Source organism: Pristis pectinata, chromosome 28 (genome assembly GCF_009764475.1).
Source record: "Pristis pectinata isolate sPriPec2 chromosome 28, sPriPec2.1.pri, whole genome shotgun sequence".
In the NCBI taxonomy this organism is placed as follows: domain Eukaryota; kingdom Metazoa; phylum Chordata; class Chondrichthyes; order Rhinopristiformes; family Pristidae; genus Pristis; species Pristis pectinata.
In genome coordinates this window covers 22194080-22213124 of record NC_067432.1, presented here as the reverse complement: position 1 = coordinate 22213124, position 19045 = coordinate 22194080, and the positions used below count along the sequence as shown (strand labels likewise).

At 40.5% G+C, this 19045-nt stretch overlaps 1 protein-coding gene across 2 annotated transcripts in view; it reads right to left on the bottom strand.

The window, feature by feature from the left end:
• Positions 1 to 19045, bottom strand: part of adamtsl3 (ADAMTS-like 3) — a 509738-nt gene that overhangs the window by 267652 nt on the left and 223041 nt on the right. The gene's annotated exons all lie outside the window — the stretch shown is intronic.

The following is a 19045-nucleotide window of genomic DNA, read 5'->3' as shown; positions in this document are numbered from 1 at the left end:
CCAATGCATAGGATCGCAAAAGGCTGCAGAGGGTTGTGGACTCAGCCAGCTCCATCATGGGCACAAACCTCCTCACCATCCAGGACATCTTCGCGAGGCAGTGCCTGAAGAAGGCAGTGTTCATCACTAGGAACCTTACCACCTGGGACATGCCCTCTTCTTATTACTACCATCAGGGAGGTGGTACAGGAGCCTGAAGACCCAAACTCAGTGATTCATAAACAGCTTTTTCTGCTCCGCCATCAGATTTCTGAACAGTCCATGAACACTACCTTGTTATTCCTTTATTTTTGCACTAGTTATTTTTGTAATTTATAGTATTTTTTATGTCTGTGCACTGTACTGCTGCTACAAAACAACAAACTTCACATCATACAAGTCAGTGATAATAAATCTGATTCTGAGCTTCCTCACCTCAAAGCAGTACATTCACTTCACCAAACTCATACTCAGCCTCTGATTGAAGAATGAATAGTGTCAACAAGGAAACACATGATCGAAGTAGTCATCGGGAACTTAAAACTGTTTAGTTTCATAGTAAAGTTATTGGAAAGTTCTTGTGTGAATGCATGAAGTTGCTTGCATGTGTTGGCACACAAGGGTACTTTCTATCCTCACGAGTGCTAATTACTTTGGTACATCTGCCTTAGATAACCTCAGAAACCCAGCTCCCTATGTGTTAGACAAGTGCTTATTCTGCTCTGTGGTTTACGGTTGGTTTCAGTAATCCACCCACTGAATGATCATAGTTGATTCTAGTTGCTTGAACTCATTCTATAACAACAATAAAACCTTGCTTTAGCTCTCAGAAGTAGCAATTTTTCCATGGATCTTGTTTGACGTTTAAGATACTGGGCCAGAACTTGTTAGCAAAATAATGGGAAACAAACACTAATGCTTAAGTAACATGAAGAGTTGTGAATTACCAAAAATTTCTGGATTAGTTGCCCTCACAGCAGCACATAGGAAGCTCACATCAACATTTGCATGAATTTCAAGAAAATGATGCATTTACAAATTAATAACTAATGAAACTCACAGCAGCAATTTAGGACTGGTATTTAACCTGAGCCCCAGACTAATAGCAAAATGTATAACCCTGCAATGCCATTAAACCTCTTAGGCCAGAAAAGAGAACAAACAAAACCTTGGATTTTCATTCCTACAGGTGGTAAGTTATTTCTAAGAGTTACTTTTAATAACTGTTCCTTTATGCCTCTATGTTTCTCTCTCTATTCAGCAATCTTCCTTCTTTTTCTCATTCTTTGTCCTTCTGTGCCTGATTTGACTCCAATTCATCCTGCTTCTTTCACCACCATCTGTTTATTTCTCAATCTTTACATTTTGTGGGTTTATAAGTGTACTCTTTTTTGTTGATCACCAAAACCCTGGACATTGTCTTTTCTCCCCACTCCCATTGGGCAGAAGATACAAAAGCCTGAAAGCATGTACCACTGGGCTCAAGTATAGCTTCTGCCCCACTGTTATAAGACTATTGGACAGACCTCTTGTATGATAAGATGGACTCTTGACCTCATAATCTACCTCATCATGGCCTTGCACATTATTGTCTGCCTGCACTATCTCTGTAACTGTAACACTATATTCTGCATTCTGTTATTGCATTTTCCTTGTACTACCTCAATGTACTGATGCAATGAAGTGACCTGTATGGATGACAAGCAAAACAAAGTTTTTCACTGTACCTCGGTACATGGAACAATAATAAACAAATTTACCAATTTTTCTCTGTATCTCACTGTGTTATTATACCTACAGACCTTAAAATAAGGAGCAAGGGTAGGCGACTCTTGCACCTGTTCTTGGATTTAATAACATCAGAGCTGATCTGACTGTAACCATGGCTCCATGGCAGTTTTTCACCATCACTACCCCTCCCCCCTCCACTCCCTGCTGATCAAGAATCTACTTGCCCCACCTTAAAAACTTTCAAGGATTACTTCCACCACCCTTTACGGCAGAGTTCCAAATATAAATATAAGGTGTTGCACCTTGATAGGACTAATGTCAAGAGGCAGTACATCTTAAGGGCATCACCCTTAACAGTGTTGAAGAGCAGAGACACCTTGGGGTGCAGGTCCATGACTCATTGAAAGTGGCTACAGAGGTAGACAGGGTGGTTAAGAAGGCTTATGGAATTCTTGCATTTATTAATCAGGGTATTGAGTATAGGAGTCAAGAAGTTCTGATCCATCTCTATAGAACTCTGGTTAGGCCGCATTTAGAGTACTGCATGCATTTCTGGTCACCTCATTATAGAAAGGATGTCGAGGCTTTAGAGAGGGTGCAGAGGAGGTTTACTAGGATGCTGCCTGGATTAGAGGGCATGTGCTATCAGGAGAGACTGGATAAACTTGGGGTCTTTTCTCTGGAGCAGCGGAGGCTGAGGGGTGATCTGTTGGAAGTGTATAAAATTATGAGGGGCATAGATAGGGTGGACAAGAAATATCTTTTTCCCATTATTGAGCGATCCAATACCAGAGGGCATGCATTTAAGGTGAGAGGGGGTAGGTTCAGAACAGACATGAGGGGTACGTTTTTTTTTACTGAGAGAGTGGTGGATGCTTGGAATGCATTGCCTGATACGGTGGTGGAGGCATATTCATTGGGGGCTTTTAAGAGGGGCTTGGATGGGCATATGAATGAGAGGAAAATAGAGGGATATGGGTACTCTGTAGGTAGGAGAAAATAGCTATGTCGGCACAACATTGTGGACTGAAGGGCCTGTTCTCTGCTGTACTATGTAATCACAACCCTCTTAGAGAAAATGTTCCATCTTTCAACTGAGTGATCCTCAGGTCCTCCTACAAGAGGAGGCATCCTCTCCACACCCACCCAGTCAAAACTCAGAATTTTGTGTTTCATTCTACTTCCCATTTTCTCTTCCAAACTCCAGCAGATACAAGCCTAGCCTCTCCAACATATCCAGGGGTTGGTCTATAAACTTTCTTTGAACTGTCTCCAATGCATTTATATCCTTCCTGAAATAAGGAAACTAATACTCCTCTCAGTGCTCCAGATGTGGCCTCATCAATGTCCTTAATAACGGAAGCACAACCTCTCTAATTTTGTATTCAATTCCTCTAACAATGGACAATAACATTCAAACTTGTTCTCTATGTTTCCCTGTTCCAATAAGGGCCTTCAACATGAAACATTAATTCTTTTCCTCTCGCCACAGATGCTTCCAGCATTTTCTGTTTTTACTTCAGGGTTCCAGCATCAGCAGTTTTTTTTTTATTTTCATTGCATGATAATATTCTGAAAGCTTTAAGTTGTTGTTGTTCTCTTGTGAATTATGTCCCTCTATATTTTTGAGCTCTACAATCTCTCACCATTGTGAAAATATGTTTCTTTTGTATTTTTCCCTCCAAAACAATTTCCCACATTATACTCCATTGCCCATTCACTGACACTGTTTCTCTCTTTGTAGCCTTCTTATGTGCCCTTCACAACTTATTTTCTTTCCTGATTTTATGATAGCAGCAAATTTAGCAGCTATCCCTGCTTGATGCCTTCATCCATTACATAAATCTTTCCTTCTGCACTATGAGTTTTTATTTTTCACAATAAGTTCTGATGCAGCACATTACACTTGCCTTCTGCAAATCTAAATATACAACATCCACTGTTTCTTCTTTATCCACAGCATTTGTTATTTCTTCAAAGAACTCCAATAAATCGGTCAAACATGATTTCCCTTTCACAAAACCATTTTGACTTTGCCTGATTTCCACTTCACAATTTGCACCTCAATTGTTTTTCCAAGTTGGGCCACAGCAGCATGGTGGTTGAATTTCTGGACCGCTACCCAGAGACCTAAACTATTGATCAAATCTCATGAGACAACTGTGGATTTTAACCTTAAGTAACTGAATTAATCTGAAATAAAAAGCCAGTATTGGTAAAAGCCACCCTGAAGGAAGTCCAGCCTTGCTTGGTTTAGACTATATCTGACCTAGACCCATAACATGGGGTTGGTTCTCACTGCCGTCTGCAATGGCTCAGCAAGCAATTCAGTTTGGAGGCACCGTCCACATCTCATGAACATAGAAATATATTTTACAGTCATCTGCCTTGGTATATCCTTTTCCTTTCTGTTCAACCTAGACAGATGGGTGGCATGGTGGCACAGTATATAAGTGAAGCTGCCTCTCGGTTCCAGGAACTCAGGTTCAATCCTTACCTCAGATACAGTCTGTGCAACATGTGCCAATTCTTCCCCTGACTGGTTTGGTTTCCACCGGGAGCTCTAGTGTTCCCGACGTCCCAAAGACAGGCTTGTAGGTGATTTGGCTATTGTGAATTATCCCGCAGTGTAGCTATGTGGCAAAAGAATCTAAAAGGAGAGTTGATGGACATATGAAAGGGAATAATTTGCAGGACTAAGGGAATTAAGAGGGAGAATGTGACTGATGGAATTGATCTGCTAGGAGCACAGACCTGACAAACCAAATGGTCTCTTGCATCATTGCAAGTCTATTCTTAAAATAATGACATTTGCTAACATTAACTTCAATACATTGTACAGGGCACAAAGCTTTGCTCAAAAAAAAGCTTCTTTTGTTCTGTTCTTACTTTTTTCATTTAATCTTCTGTCTCTTGTTCTGTAGTTATCAATCATTGAAAACAGTCTGTAAGTATTTAAATTGCCCAATTCTTTCACACCTGCATCAAAATTACTCTTCATTCTAACGAAAACAGTCATTCAGATGACATGATAATAAAAAGCTTAAAGCTCTAAGAATTAACCTAATCCTTTGTAAATAACTTTCAAGCACTCAATATCTGTCTTTCTTGGCCATGTAGGTCTATATTAATCCAATTTGCTTCTTGGAAATTAGGAAATAATTTTGACATTCTCCCAGGAGTTTCAGAATATTTTCAAGTTGACTTGGCTATTTAAATAGAAGGAATCTTTTTATATACCAAAAAAGTTGCAGAACTTCTCAGAATCTGAATAACAGATCACACATGTTCACTAAGAAATGGTCAGTAAATGGAGCATATCAGAGAGCTGCCCCCGATTTTGTGTGCTATTAAAGAAATGGATGGTAAATTAAAAGATACTCCATTTTTGTTTCAGTGACTTTTGAAACATGATGCACACAGAGAAAGTGCTACAGCAGATGGCATCTTTGTATCCCAGTTATTGGTAATACCCTGACCAGTTAATCAAGTCAAGAGAATCTGCAAATGCAACAATTGCATTTGGAGGTACAAACAGTTTGGGCTCTGTGCTCTCTCTAATCTGTTGCTGCCATCACCCTTCTATGCACGGAGACTTCTCTCTGTCAAGAAAACAATTTTTGACATAAGCTGGTGCATCGTGCAACACATAACGTAATTCTCAAGACTCAAATGGGACAATATTACAGTGCCCCGCATGAGGCTTTTAGAGTTGACTTCATTGGTAAAGATTTTATCTGGAAGTTAGTTTTACATTTTTTAGTAAAGCCAAATGTGTCTTTTTCCTCCCAATATCCAAGCTGATGCACTGAAACTAAGTGACTAAATCGAGGTTCCTTGTTATTCTGCCTGGATGAAACACATCGTGGGCCAGTTCATGCTCATCACAGACCACTCTTCTATTAAGATCCACGGGTCCAGTTGAGCTGGAGGGCTCACTGGCATGGCCATTCCATGGAGTCCATGGAGCAGAGTGGGACACGAGCAGCAACTAGACGTCAGGAGGTGGATTCCCAAGGCCTCCAGCCAGACTACCCAGATGGTCTATTGAGAGTTCATGCTCAGGAACATCATCTGCTTGTTGAAGAATGCAAAACTAAACCTTCGTTGGTCAGCATGTTTCCTGACTTCCATGCAGCGCTGGAGTCAAGAAAACACGGGAGATCAGATTCAAACACATCTGACCTTCTCTTCCCATTCCCACACCCCCATTCTACTGTGGGCCTCAGTGCTAAGTCCAGGGGCAGAGCCCCATCAAACTACTTTAAGGGACACACACACTTTTCATCTAGCACCTCAGATGTATGTAACGCAGCCCCCTTCATTTAACCTGAATTGGATAGGTCATAGAGTACTCGAGCAGCACAGCATGGAAACAGGCCTTTCGGCCCAACTCGTCCATGCCGACCAAGGTGCCAGCTAAGCTAGTTCCATTGTTTGGCCCATATCCCTCTAAACCTTTCCTATCCATATATCCTTTAAATGTTGTTATTGTACCCACCTTAACTACTTTCCCTGGCAGCTTGTTCCAGAAGTGGAGGAATGTCTTTTTTTTAATTAACTACATTCCCGATTACTGGCAAAGGTAAGTGTGCTTTAGGCCCACATTAATTCTTCCTCTTGATAATGAGTTGAGTCTAAACTCCCTCAGACCAAGGCTCCAATTACAAATTAACAGACTTATTTACTTAACATTAACCAATCTGAGGAACAGCATTTGATGCAAACAGTATATTTAGTTCGTAATAACATCAAAGGTAAGCAACGTTTTCACAACTTCTTAAGACAACACTGATCTTTGAAACATGATCACTATTTCTCAAAAGAAACCAGTATTGCTCAGTCCTCATGTTTTAAACTGACCAATGACTAACATAAAGCCTGACATGGATAGATGCTATGTCTTATAGAGACAAATTATAACATTAGAAAACTGCATCTGTCCCATTTGAATTGACTACCATGGATGTTTGTCCACTCAAGAATATCTGACAGATGCTGTAAAATGTAAAGAGATCTCTCAGCTGTTGTAGTGACCAAAGTGAACAGAATGGAATGGCTGAATTCACTGTCCCTGACCTGTTAAGTGGGCCCCCATCCAAACATCATGACAACCATGAAAACCCACAGATCAAGTGTTAAAATAAGCCAGATGCGTATTCCATGAAACCTGCTGAAACGGTGGGCACTGACTGACCTTAACTCTGCAAGTATTATGTTCATAGAAGCATATAATCACCCAGCACAGCAGTTTCTTGTGCCTTTGCCAGCAATTTGGAAGAGATATCCAATGAATCCTACTCTACTCCTCTTCTCATACAGCCCTGAAAATTAATCTTTTTCTACTGTATGTCCAATTCTATTTCTGAAGTTACCATTTAATCTCTCTCCAGCATCCTCTCTGGTACTGCATTCCAGAACATAACAACTTACTGCATAAAGACATTTCTCATTTTCATGTCATGTTTCTTTTACCTTCTATCTACGCATATGGATACTGACCCCTGCGTCAATCAAAACAGTCTCTCGTTATCCAAGCCCAATATCATTTTGAACATCTCCACGCAATCCCCTTTAACGTTTTCTGTTCCCTGGATGCAATTACAGCTTCTCCAATCCTTCCATAATAATTGAAGATGCCTATGCTTGGTATTATTCTGTTAAATCTTTTCTACAGGTTATAAAGGCCAAGCCATTATAATTTTCCTTCAGTGTGGTGCCCAGAATCGAATACAAATTCCAACTGAGCATACACCAGCATGTAAAAGAGGTTTATTGTAACTTTGTTAGTTTTATATCCTTCAGCTCTATGTATTCTTTGTATGCTCTATGTCTTTTCAACTGGACCAGCCAATTCAAGCATTTGATATTTGTGAACTTCTGGATCCTTGTGTCTCAGGATTACCAGGAGTGTAAGGACAGGTTATGGATGGAATTTGCTTTGCCTCACCAGAAGGGACTCTGGCAGTTCCCCAGATGTTCCTGTTGGGAGGATTGCTCCAAGTTTCAATTTACTTCCAAGATCAGCAGCAAACCAGTAGTGTTTGTTGTTGACCCATAAAATCCTGGGGGAATTTGAGACAACTCAGAGTAATTCATCTTGGGATCATCCCAGAGCTCCATTGATGTAGGCCAGGTGTCCAGGTTAGGAAATTTATAAGGCAAATGGGCATTCTTTACTAATCTTCAAGGGAAAACCAATTTTCCATGAAGGATATAGGCAATGCTATTCTATCCTCACTTGTCTTTAAAATTATTTTAATTTTATTGTTGTCACCTTTCCTAATTTTTGCTTCCAAAATGCATCACCTTCAACTCACTTAATTATACTTACTTTAGAACATAGAACAGTACATGTTGTGCCGAACCAATTACATTAGTAATAAAATGCCCAACTAATCCCTTCTGCCTACACAATGTCCATATCCTATCATTTCCCTCATATTCATATGCCTTTCTAAGAGGTTCTTGTATGCCCCTTTCGTATTTGCCTCCACCATGACGCCAGGCAGCGCATTCCAGGCACCCACCACCCTCTGTGTAAAAAAAACTTGCCTCGCACATCTTTGAACTTACCCCCTCTCACCTTAAATGCATGTCCTCTGGTATTAGACATTTCAACCTTGGGGAAGAGATACTGGCTGTCTAATCTATCTGTGCCCCTCATAATCTTATAAACCTCTATCAGACCTCCCCTCAGCCTCTGGCGCTCCAGAGAAAATAACCCAAGTTTATCCAACCTATCCTCATAGCACATGCCCTCTAATCCAGGCAGCATCTTTGTAAACCTCTTCTGCACCCTCTCCAAAGGCTTCACATCTTTCCTATAATGGGGCAATGGGAACTGAATGCAATACTCCAGATGTGGCCTAGCTAAAGCAAGGATGCAAAAATGGGCAATGGTTTTCATGGAGGGGTTTCAGCTCACACATGAATGGTTCATGAAATGGTTCATGCCTGAATGATAATTTCAAGGTGGCATAGTGGTGCTGCAGGTATTGCAACTCCAGTAACTTAGGTTCAATCTGACCTCTGGAGCTGTCTGTGTAGAACTAGCATGTTTACCCTGTGAATGTGTGGGTTTCCCCTGGGTGCTCCAGATTCTTCCCACATCCCAAAGATGTGCTACTTCTCAGTTAAACTGGATACCGTACATTATCCAGGATCGAGGATGGGGGGTTGTGTGAACGAACGTGTGAGGGAATACGTCGCAGGGGAATGGGATTGGTCCGGGAGCTGGCATAGACTCCATGGACCGAATGGCCTCCTATGTCATTAGGAAACATGGAAAGGAATGTTGTACTGGACCAGCTGTCCCACTGCTTGTTGGCCACAGTCCCCATCACCAACACACCATGTGTCCTGCTGGCCAAATTCCCTTTTCATCCCACATGGCACTGGTCTGAACATATGTGGAAGACAATATGAACAGCTCTTTTGCTTGTTGGTGATCCCAGCCTTAAATGTTCCTTCCACTGTGATTGCACTTTCCATCATCCACCTCAAAAGATCTAAATGTCAGAGTCATAGATACAGCACAGACACAGACTCTTTGGCCCACTGAGTCCGCACTTACCATCAACCACTATTTACACTAATTTTGTATTAATTCCATATTTTATTCTCCCCATATTCTCTTCAACGCCCACCCCCCCCCCACCCCCCAAGATTCCACCACAAACCTGCACACTAGGGGCAATTCACAGTGACCAATTATCCTAGCGACCCACACTTCTTTGAGATGTGGGAGGAAACCGGAGTGCCAGGAGGAAACCCAGGTGGTCACAGGGAGAAAGTGCAAACTTCACAAAAATAGCACCCAAGGTCAGGATCGAAATCGGGTCTCTGGTATTGTGGGGCGAGAATGAGGACATCCATGCTGGTGGTGGAGGGAGTGAATGTTAAAGCTGGTGGATGATTGACAATTGATAATTTTATTTTAAAGAAGCTCCCGTAAACGAAAGCCACTTACAACTTGTGTGGCACCAGGCCATCCAGCAGTTATTCAGGTGAAACAAGTTACTTTCAATGCTACTACAACACAGTACTCTCTTCAAAACATAGTACTGCATCACACTAATTTTTTTGCCCAGATTTGAGTTCAGATTTGTGACTCACAGTCAAGAGCACAACAATCAAGTTATGATAAAAACCTGCCTGACTAATATACGGCCACATACTGACCTCTGCAAGCTTAACTTGCAATCATATTAATGAAGGCCGCTGAGACTGAGATTAGGTTTATTTATTACTGACTTTGCAATTGCCAGTAGGGGAACCATCTGAAGACACAGTGCTGGGAGACTCCACTGGGACAGTCAGCTCAATGGAGACAATAGGGCTTTTGATACGAAAATCTACTAAATCATGTAACTAACTGTAGTGCCTCAGATGATCCTAACCAATGAACCAGCAAGGGGTTGACCATGATAGATTTAGTCATGAGTAAAGATCCAAATTTACTTAACAGCCTAACAGTGTGAATATTTATCTACTAAAAGTATGATTAGGCTCAATGCAAAATGCAAAAGGGAGCACCGCAAAATAGGCACTAAGATTTCAGATGTCTGAGGCTGACTTTTGTGTGATAAGACAGGCACAATTCAATGGAAAACTGTACAAGGCTGCTAAAGAGGAAAAGCAAAATAAACCAGTGGGAGGAGTTCCGAAACCAATTTAATAGAATGCAGGGCCGTTTTATAACCCTTAGGGGGACAAAGCCATGCCTGCCAAATGAAAAGGACATGAATAACTAAGAGTGTAAGGGATGACATGAAACTAAAACAAAAGAAAAACTGGTGTAGATCGAACTGTTCCTTCTTTTTTTCTTCAAATCTACAGCAGCTTTCACGTTTCCTACGTTACGTAAAATGAGTGGGAAACCAGTGAATTATATATTGACATAAAATCAAATCTGTTGTTGACAATCAAATAGCTTCAAATCAAAAGCATTCAACTGATCTGAATACACCATATCATTGTGGATTTGGAAAGAGCAGGTGTTGCAACATATCGGATTGATTTTAAGACTAGAAGTAGTGTCGTTGCTATAGCCAACCTCAGTTGCATGGTGACCACACTGCTATAAGTGATTGAGAATAATGTTAAGCACAAACAATTTAAATGTAACTGGCCTCCACTCACTGCATTTTTCTAGAAGAACTGCCCTGCTTTAATGGGGAAAAGTTGCTGTAGTTTGTGTTTTCTCTGCTCTTGAAATAGACCGTTGAGTAACCTATTTGCTTTGATTAACATATACCACCACAACTCAAATTCACTGCCTCATGCATTGTTATCAAGTAAAATCTTTGAGTTTCTTTTTAAATGTGGTGACTAAATTAGTAGGTTTCTATCAGTATGTGGTTATTATTTACATGGACTTCCAGAAGGAATTTGATACATTTCTGTTAAAGAGTCTGAAGGGTGAAGAACCACACACAAAAAAAGAGAAAAGTATTGAAATGCAGGAATCACTTGGAATCCAGCAGTTGAGAGAGGAGACATCCATTCATCAATCTGGGTCGCATGTGTGTTGTCTTCCTGGTGGCAGGATAGATGACATCACTAAGAGGGTGCAGGATGTTCTGTTGGGTCAAGGAAGTGAGGAAGAAGTCGTGCACGCCGGTGCCTTGGACATAGGTAGAAAAAGGGGTGAGACCCAACAGACAGATTTTAAGGAGGTAGGAAAGAGAAGCAAAACCTGAAACACAGTAATCCCTGAAAAACTCACAGCACATCACATGAATATAGAAATAGGAAGATTGTAGAGGTGAATGCATGGGTGAGAGCTTAGGCAGAAGGGTGGGCTTAATATACCTGGTGGTTTGGGACCAGTTCTGGGGAAGGTGGGACCTGTACAGATCAGATGGTTTGCACCTCAACAGAATGGGGACCAATGTCCTCACAGAGGAATTCATTCATGCAGAGATGGGGACGGGAGAATAGTTAATTTGGCATGAGAGTGAGAACTCTGATGTGACAGAGAAAAGGAGAAAAAAGACACACAAACGAACTGGATAAACAAAAAGCAATAAGTTAAGAAGTAAGACAATGAGTACAATGTGACAATAATGAGAACCTGACTTAAAAAAAAGGACTAAATATTCCTGGGTGCAAAATGTTCAGGAAAGATCGGGGGGAGGGGGGGAGATGGGGTGGGGGGTAGAATAATGGGGGGTAAAGTATGGTATTAAGGAGAATATTGCCCTGCTGGTGAGAATGTTCAGGAGTGGTCCACAACAGAATCTATTTAACTGAAGAAGCAAGGGATCTGTCATTACACTACTGGGAGCATTCCACACATTGACAACTGGAGGGAAGAATATAGAGGAGCAAATTTATGGGGAAATTTCAGAAGTATGCAAAATCCATACAGTAGTGATACTGGGGGACTTCAACTAGTTGATTATAAACTGGGAGAGTAATAATGAGGGACAAAGAGGGAGAAGAGTTTTTGAAGTGTGTTCAGGAAAACTCTTTTGAGCAGTACATTCCTATCCACTGAGGAAGGAAATGGTGCCAGACTTGGTTCTGTGGAAATGAGTTGGGCCAACTGGTGCAAACATTACAGGTGGGAACATTTGCGAAGCAGTAATCATGATGTTCTAAGTTTTAGAATAGCTATGGACCACTTCAAGGTAAAACTAGTCAACTGGATGAGAAAAGACGTGGCCTGGATAAAATGAAATCAAAAATCAGCAGGCAAAACTATAAATGAACAAATAGCAGCATTTAAGGAGCAGGTGCAGAAGGTGCAGCCTAAGTATATTCCTACAGTGGAGAAAGGTAAAGAAATTCGTGCAACTTGGATGACCAAAGAGGAGAGGAAGATTAAACAGAAAGAAAGGATGTATGACAAATATTAGATCAACACAAGTGAAAACCAGTCTGATTACCAGAAGCTCAAAAGGAAAGTTAAAGAAGATATCAAGGAGACAAAGAGAGAGCATGGGAAAAGACCCATGCAAATATAAACATGAACCCAGAAATTTTCAAAATGCAAACAGTAAATGAGTAATTAGTGGAGAGGTTAAGGCTGATCAGAGGCAAAAAAAGATCAATTTACAGAGGCAGAGGACATTGCTAGGGATACTGAACAAGTACTTTCTATCAGCCTTTACCAAGAGGATGCAACTCCAGGACATTTGACAAAGGAAGATGGAATTGAGATTATGGGCAGATTAAAAGTAGTATCAGAAAGGTACTTAAACTGAACAAATCATCCAGTGCAGATGGAATGCATCCTAGGTTACTGCGAGAAACAAGGGTGGAAATTGCAGAGCCATTAGCCACAATCTTCCAGATAAGAAATTTGGTTTGTCCCCTTTGACTCTCACCAACTTTTACAGATGCACCATAGAAAGCATCCTATCTGGATGTATCACGACTTGGTACAACAACTGCTCTGCCAAGGACCGCAAGAAACTGCAGAGAGTTGTGGACACAGCTCAGCGCATTACAGACACCAACTTCCCCTCCTTGGAATCTGTCTTTACCTCTCGCTGTCTTGGCAAAGCAGCCAGTATAATCAAAGACCCCACCCACCTGGGACATTCTCTCTTCCCTTCCATCGGGTAGAAGATACAGGAGCCTGAAGGCACGTACCACCAGACTTAAGGACAGCTTCTACCCCACTGTGATAAAACTATTGAACAGTTACCTTATACAATGAGATGGACTATGACCTCACAATCTACCTTGGGACCTCGCACCTTATTGCACTGCACTTTCTCTGTAGCTGTGACACTTTATTCTGTACTGTTATTGTTTTTACCTGTACTACCTCAACGAACTCTGTACTAACTCAATGTAACTGCACCGTGTAATGAATTGACCTGTACGATCGGTTTGTAACACAAGCTTTTCACTGTACCTCAGTACAAGTGATAATAATAAATCAATACGTCTCTGGATGCAGGGGTGATGCCATATCAGTGTGTAATGGAATACTCTCCACTTGCCTGGATGAGTGCTACTCCAACAAGACTCAGGGTGCATGATGCCATCTGGACAATAGATCTTGCTTCACTAACACTCTATCCAGCAGCCTAAAAATGTGTTCCCTCCTCAGCTGGTGTACCATGGCTGCAGTGTGTGCCAGCTACAAAATGCCCTGCAGTTATCCGCTTAGGCGAGTTGAACAACGTCTCTCAAACCCACAAATTCTTCCACCAAGCAGTACAATGGAGTCTGGAACATGGAAACAACACCGCCTGCAGGTTCCTTCTAACATCATTGTGACTCAGAAATATATTGCTGTTCCCACATTGTCATTGGGTTTAAATCCTGGAATTTGCTCTCCTGCATCACTATGGGTGCATCCTCACTGGAAGGACTAAAGCAGTTTGAGAAAGTAGCTCACCAAGACCTCCTCAAAGGCAATTTGGTGTGGTCAATAAATACATCACCCCAATCAGTTTAGCCCTTAAAGTATGGGAATGTCCAAATACCTCATTTGAGGCAGTCACTTGTAAGATTTTTTTGTTTAATTATGGTGTTGCTGTTGATGTTCAAAAGTAAAATTATACAGACACTGGAAATCTGAAATTAGTACAGAGAATGCTGGAAATACACAGTAGGTCAGGCAGTGTCTGTGGAGTGAGGAAGAGAGTCAACTCTTCAGGTCAGTGCCCTACCATCACAACTCAAGTTAAAAATGAGCTTTAAATCACAAAGAAAGTGGCAGAGAGAGCAAAAGTTACCAGATCTCTCTCTCTCTTTGCCCCCTTTTTTGGAACAAGGTTGTAGGATGGGGACAACATTCAAGCTTTGAGGACCCTTCATCAGAATCAGATTTATTATCATTGACTTGTACGTCGTGAAATTTGTTGTTTTGCGGCAGCAGTACAGTGCGAAGACATAAAATTACAATAAATTACAAAGTAAATAAATAGTGCAAAAAAAGGAATAACAAGGTAGGTAGTATCTGTGAACATCTTACATATTTATGACATATGCACAAATATGCAAAGTAGTGGAGGGATTGGAATAAGACAGGATGTACCTGCTTTAGCAGTTCTCCACATTTCTCAATCATTCATTGTGTTCCTGGCACTGTTTACAATAAGAACCCACGCATACATTATAACTCCTCGACCCAAAGAGGTCTGAAAGATTATGGCCAAAGTCTTCACTGTTTCTTATCATTATTTCTATTAGTAACTTGAGATCTATCCCATTTGGAGTAAGAAATGCAACCCTTTATACTTCTTATTTCTAAATAGTCTCTACTCAGACAGCTGAAGCCTCCCTTCATCACAACTCTTTATTGCTTTCAAGCTCTCTATTCAGAAGGAAATAATCCTATAAGTAATCAAAACACAAAATACATATTTTTTTTAAATTCAGACTGATTGAAACATCTTTGGATCCAAACACATTTCTTCAATGAATCAAAGATGTGCAGAACACAGATATAAAAGACTTGATTATTCAAGTGATTAGCTTATATCCTGAGAAACCACATAAATGTCAGCTTTGGCTGCAGGGTATGACCATGATCACTCCCAGAGGATGCACATAGAATTATCTTTTTCCATCAAAACATGCTGAAACAGGAGACTGCCTTAAAAAGTAGGCATTGTACCATTCCCACCAAGCAGAGTGACTTAATGCAGTGCTACTTCTGCCAAACAAACTGCACATTCAGGTAATGGAACCTTATCTTGTTGATGTTGGTTATACCATTGAGAAGGGAGCACACAGAACCATGTATACATGCAACCTGTGATGCCTTGCAGCCTCGAGGATTTGCACCCTCACCACTGATAGCCTAAATGGAAAAAGTAGTAATTGCTTGTTCAAACAAACAATGCACCTTTGGCTTATATTATGTACAATCCATTCATAAGAGTTGCAGACATTGCCAATAGATTTTCACATGGGATCACAAAGTGAAGCAGGTCTAAAGCTTCGTGTTCTAGCAGGCACAATAACAGGTAGAGTTTATTTAGCCAAGGCAGCTGCGTCTTTCAGTAATGAATAAAACACAATGTTATTCTCGAGTCTTCCCTCTCCAAGCTTCCCTCCTCAACTGAACTCTTTCATTGCCTTGTATCCTTACAGCTTGGGAGTTGCTCCTGATTAAAGGCAATGATCTCTTAATCTTTTACCACTTTGACTTAGTGATTCTGGCACTTTTCAAAACTTGTTAAGTATAAACTCTGATAGCAAGAGCTGAATTTTCAAAAGTCTGTCATCTTTCTACAATATTATACCAAGGAGTTCGGGTTAGATTTAGTTGCTCAGGAATCTATACTGATAGCTTGGAAACCTTGGATTACTCAACAGTATCATTTATAAACAGCTAGGCCTTCATACGGAATGCAATTCTGCTAGAAAATTTCAAAACTGCAGTAGAAATCTGAAATAAAACATAAAACGCTGGAAATACTCAGCAGGTCAGGAAGCATCTGTAGAGAGGGGAACAGATTTAAACTGAGAGGAAAAAAACTAGAAAAAATTAAACGTCTTTTTTAAGTTGTAGAGAAGGATGGGATGGAGAGAACAGAAGGAACGTCTGTAATTGGGTGGAGACCAAGAAAAACTTAAGGAGAAAGTGGTGTGCTGCTAACTGAGAGTGGGTGATGACAGCTTGTTAATTGTAGCTGATCTGTCTCTGAGGAAATGCAAGTACAATGTTAACTCTGTTTACCTACACAAACTAATACAAGCTCAAAGAACAGCACTTGATCTTTTGAATGGCCATGTTAATAGCTCTCAGCATTAAACTTCCAATTCGACAATTTCAGATAACCAGCTTTTCAGGTTTATATCACAATTGGCTAGTAGAGATGAAAGGTCAACAACCTGTGATGTTATTTCCTGTTTTTATTTCTCCAGCGATGCTGCCTGAATTGCTGAGTATTTCTAGCACTCTCTTTTATTCCAAATTTCCAACAATGACATTATTTTCCATCTCACAGTTCAACACTGCCTTTTTTCATCTTTTCTCATTCATCTCCAACTATTTACACTTCCTCCAGACAGATCGGTGTGATCAACAAGCCTTCTGTTCCCTCTCTCAGCAGACACTACCAAGTCATTCAGTCTCTCTCGGTCACCAGCATTCCCTTTGCTTCTCCCCATCCCATCCTCCTTCTCTGCAGCTTAAAACACATTTGACCTGTAACCTTTCCCAGTTCTGGTGGAAGACTTATCCACCTGAAACATTACATTTACTTTGCTTCTCTCTCCACGGGTCCTGACCGACCCCGAGTATATCTAGCATGTTCTGTTATTACTTACTGTATAATTCACCTGACCTTGGATGTCCATTTGGTAGAACAGAAATAACAACCAAGCTGGAAAGGAGATAAAATGGAACATATGGTATCGTTTTTGCCTCATCTGCATGCAATCACCTGAAATTGTGGAGGTGCTTTATGCAAAAGCCAGAAATGATGTCTGGAAGTGAGCAGACAAAAAAAGTGACAGGGATCCATTGCAAAACAATTTCCCTTCAACACCATCTGAGTTAACCCTGCTACTCAGGTTCACCTAAACAGACAAGCTAGATTTAGTCTTAAAATCATGCTGTGGAAAATCAACATTCAAATGCTGAACACGTCTGTTTGAAATTCCCTTTTCCATTGCTATAACAGTTAAATTCTATGACTAGCAGTTTTCTCAAAATAGCAAAATGAAATGTTATGAAGCATCAATGCATTAATGCTTATGGGATGTAGCTTCAAGGCTTTAGGAGTTGTTATTTCATCCCTAACCTGGGAGCAATAAAGATTTGTTTGTTAATAACATGAGTTTTTACCTACTCCATGGGAATTTAGGAAGTGCAACTTGAATAAGGGTCTTTTAGATATGTTCGACCCCGGTGACAGTAGAACATTCAACTCCCCTACAATCCAAAAGCTGGTGGCAACAAACCCGTGTTGGCTTTAAAGTCGTGCTATCTTGGATAATTTCTCATCATGATTATGCTTTGTTTAAAAATCAGATTATTTGCTAATGTAAAACATTATTTAAAGACAATCAACATAGCTTCTTGACAACAAAATATTTGTTAATGTTAAAGTTGATTTTACAAAATTACACAAGCAGAAATGACACTGTTTATTCATCCTTAGGATCTGAGCTCAGACCATCTCACTTCCAAGCAGGCAGATCCTATTTAACATGCATTCACACAATTTAACCCATGCACCCAGGACTGAAGACTGAAGTCAAGTTAACAAGTGAACATAAAGCATGCAAATTAGGAGCAGGAATCAGCTCCTCAAGGCTGCTCCACCTTTTAATAAGATCATGTCTGATCTTATTGTAAACTCAACTCTGCATTCCCATCTACCCCTGTAAATTTTCACCTCCAAGAATCTATCAGCATTTGCCTTAAAAATATTCAAAGCTCTGCTTCCACTGCACTTTGACTCACTATCCTCTGAGCGAAAAAAATTTCATCTCTGTTTTAAATTGGCGACCCATATTTAAGCAGTAGCCCCTATGCTGGATTCTCCCACAAGAGAATCCTTCTCATTTCCACCCTGTCAATTCCCCTTAGGACTTTAACATTGATAATAGCTAAATTAGATTGAGTTAAATGAAGAGGTATATGACTGGAAAATTTTATACAAGTATTGTACAGGGTGCTCATCTGTAATTTAGTTGAACTGCTGTTGATCTAGAAGTGGGTGATATTCTGACAATGCATGTCCAAAGCCTGAAAATATTCAATTTTCTGGGAGTGTCATCTCTCATCATGACGAACACAAATAAATGAGCTTGATATTTTCTCATACTTCTTTACATGAGCTATGTCCATCAACTCTCAGAGCAATCCCAAATATCCCACACCCCTCTTATTTTCCTGTAACCTATTCTCGCTCATATATCAATTAAAAACCACCCTAATTCTCCCACCACTCACCTAAACCAGAGCAATTTACAGTGGCCAATTAACCTACCAGCCAACACATCAGGTCAGGATATGGGAGGGAATGATAACACCCTAGGGAAACCCATGCAGTCACAGACAGAACATGAACACAGATAGCACCAGAGGTCAGATTGAACACAGGTGCCTGGAGATGTGAGGTAGCAGTGCTACCTGTTGCTTCCTGTGACACCCCTTCTTAATTCAGTTTTTCTCCTTCCAAATGGTCTAATAATGTATTCTTAACAACTGGGTGTTTCACTGTTGGATAATTTCAATTTGGTGGTTCAAAAAGATGTCAAATTAGCAGTGATCTGTTATTGTTTTTTGAGACCAGAGAAGTATTTTATTTATAAATATTATCATGAGTTCTAAAAAACGCACACAGAAAGCAAATTTCTCCATCTACACAACTTAAATACGAGAAAACAGTAATCTATATTTAATTGC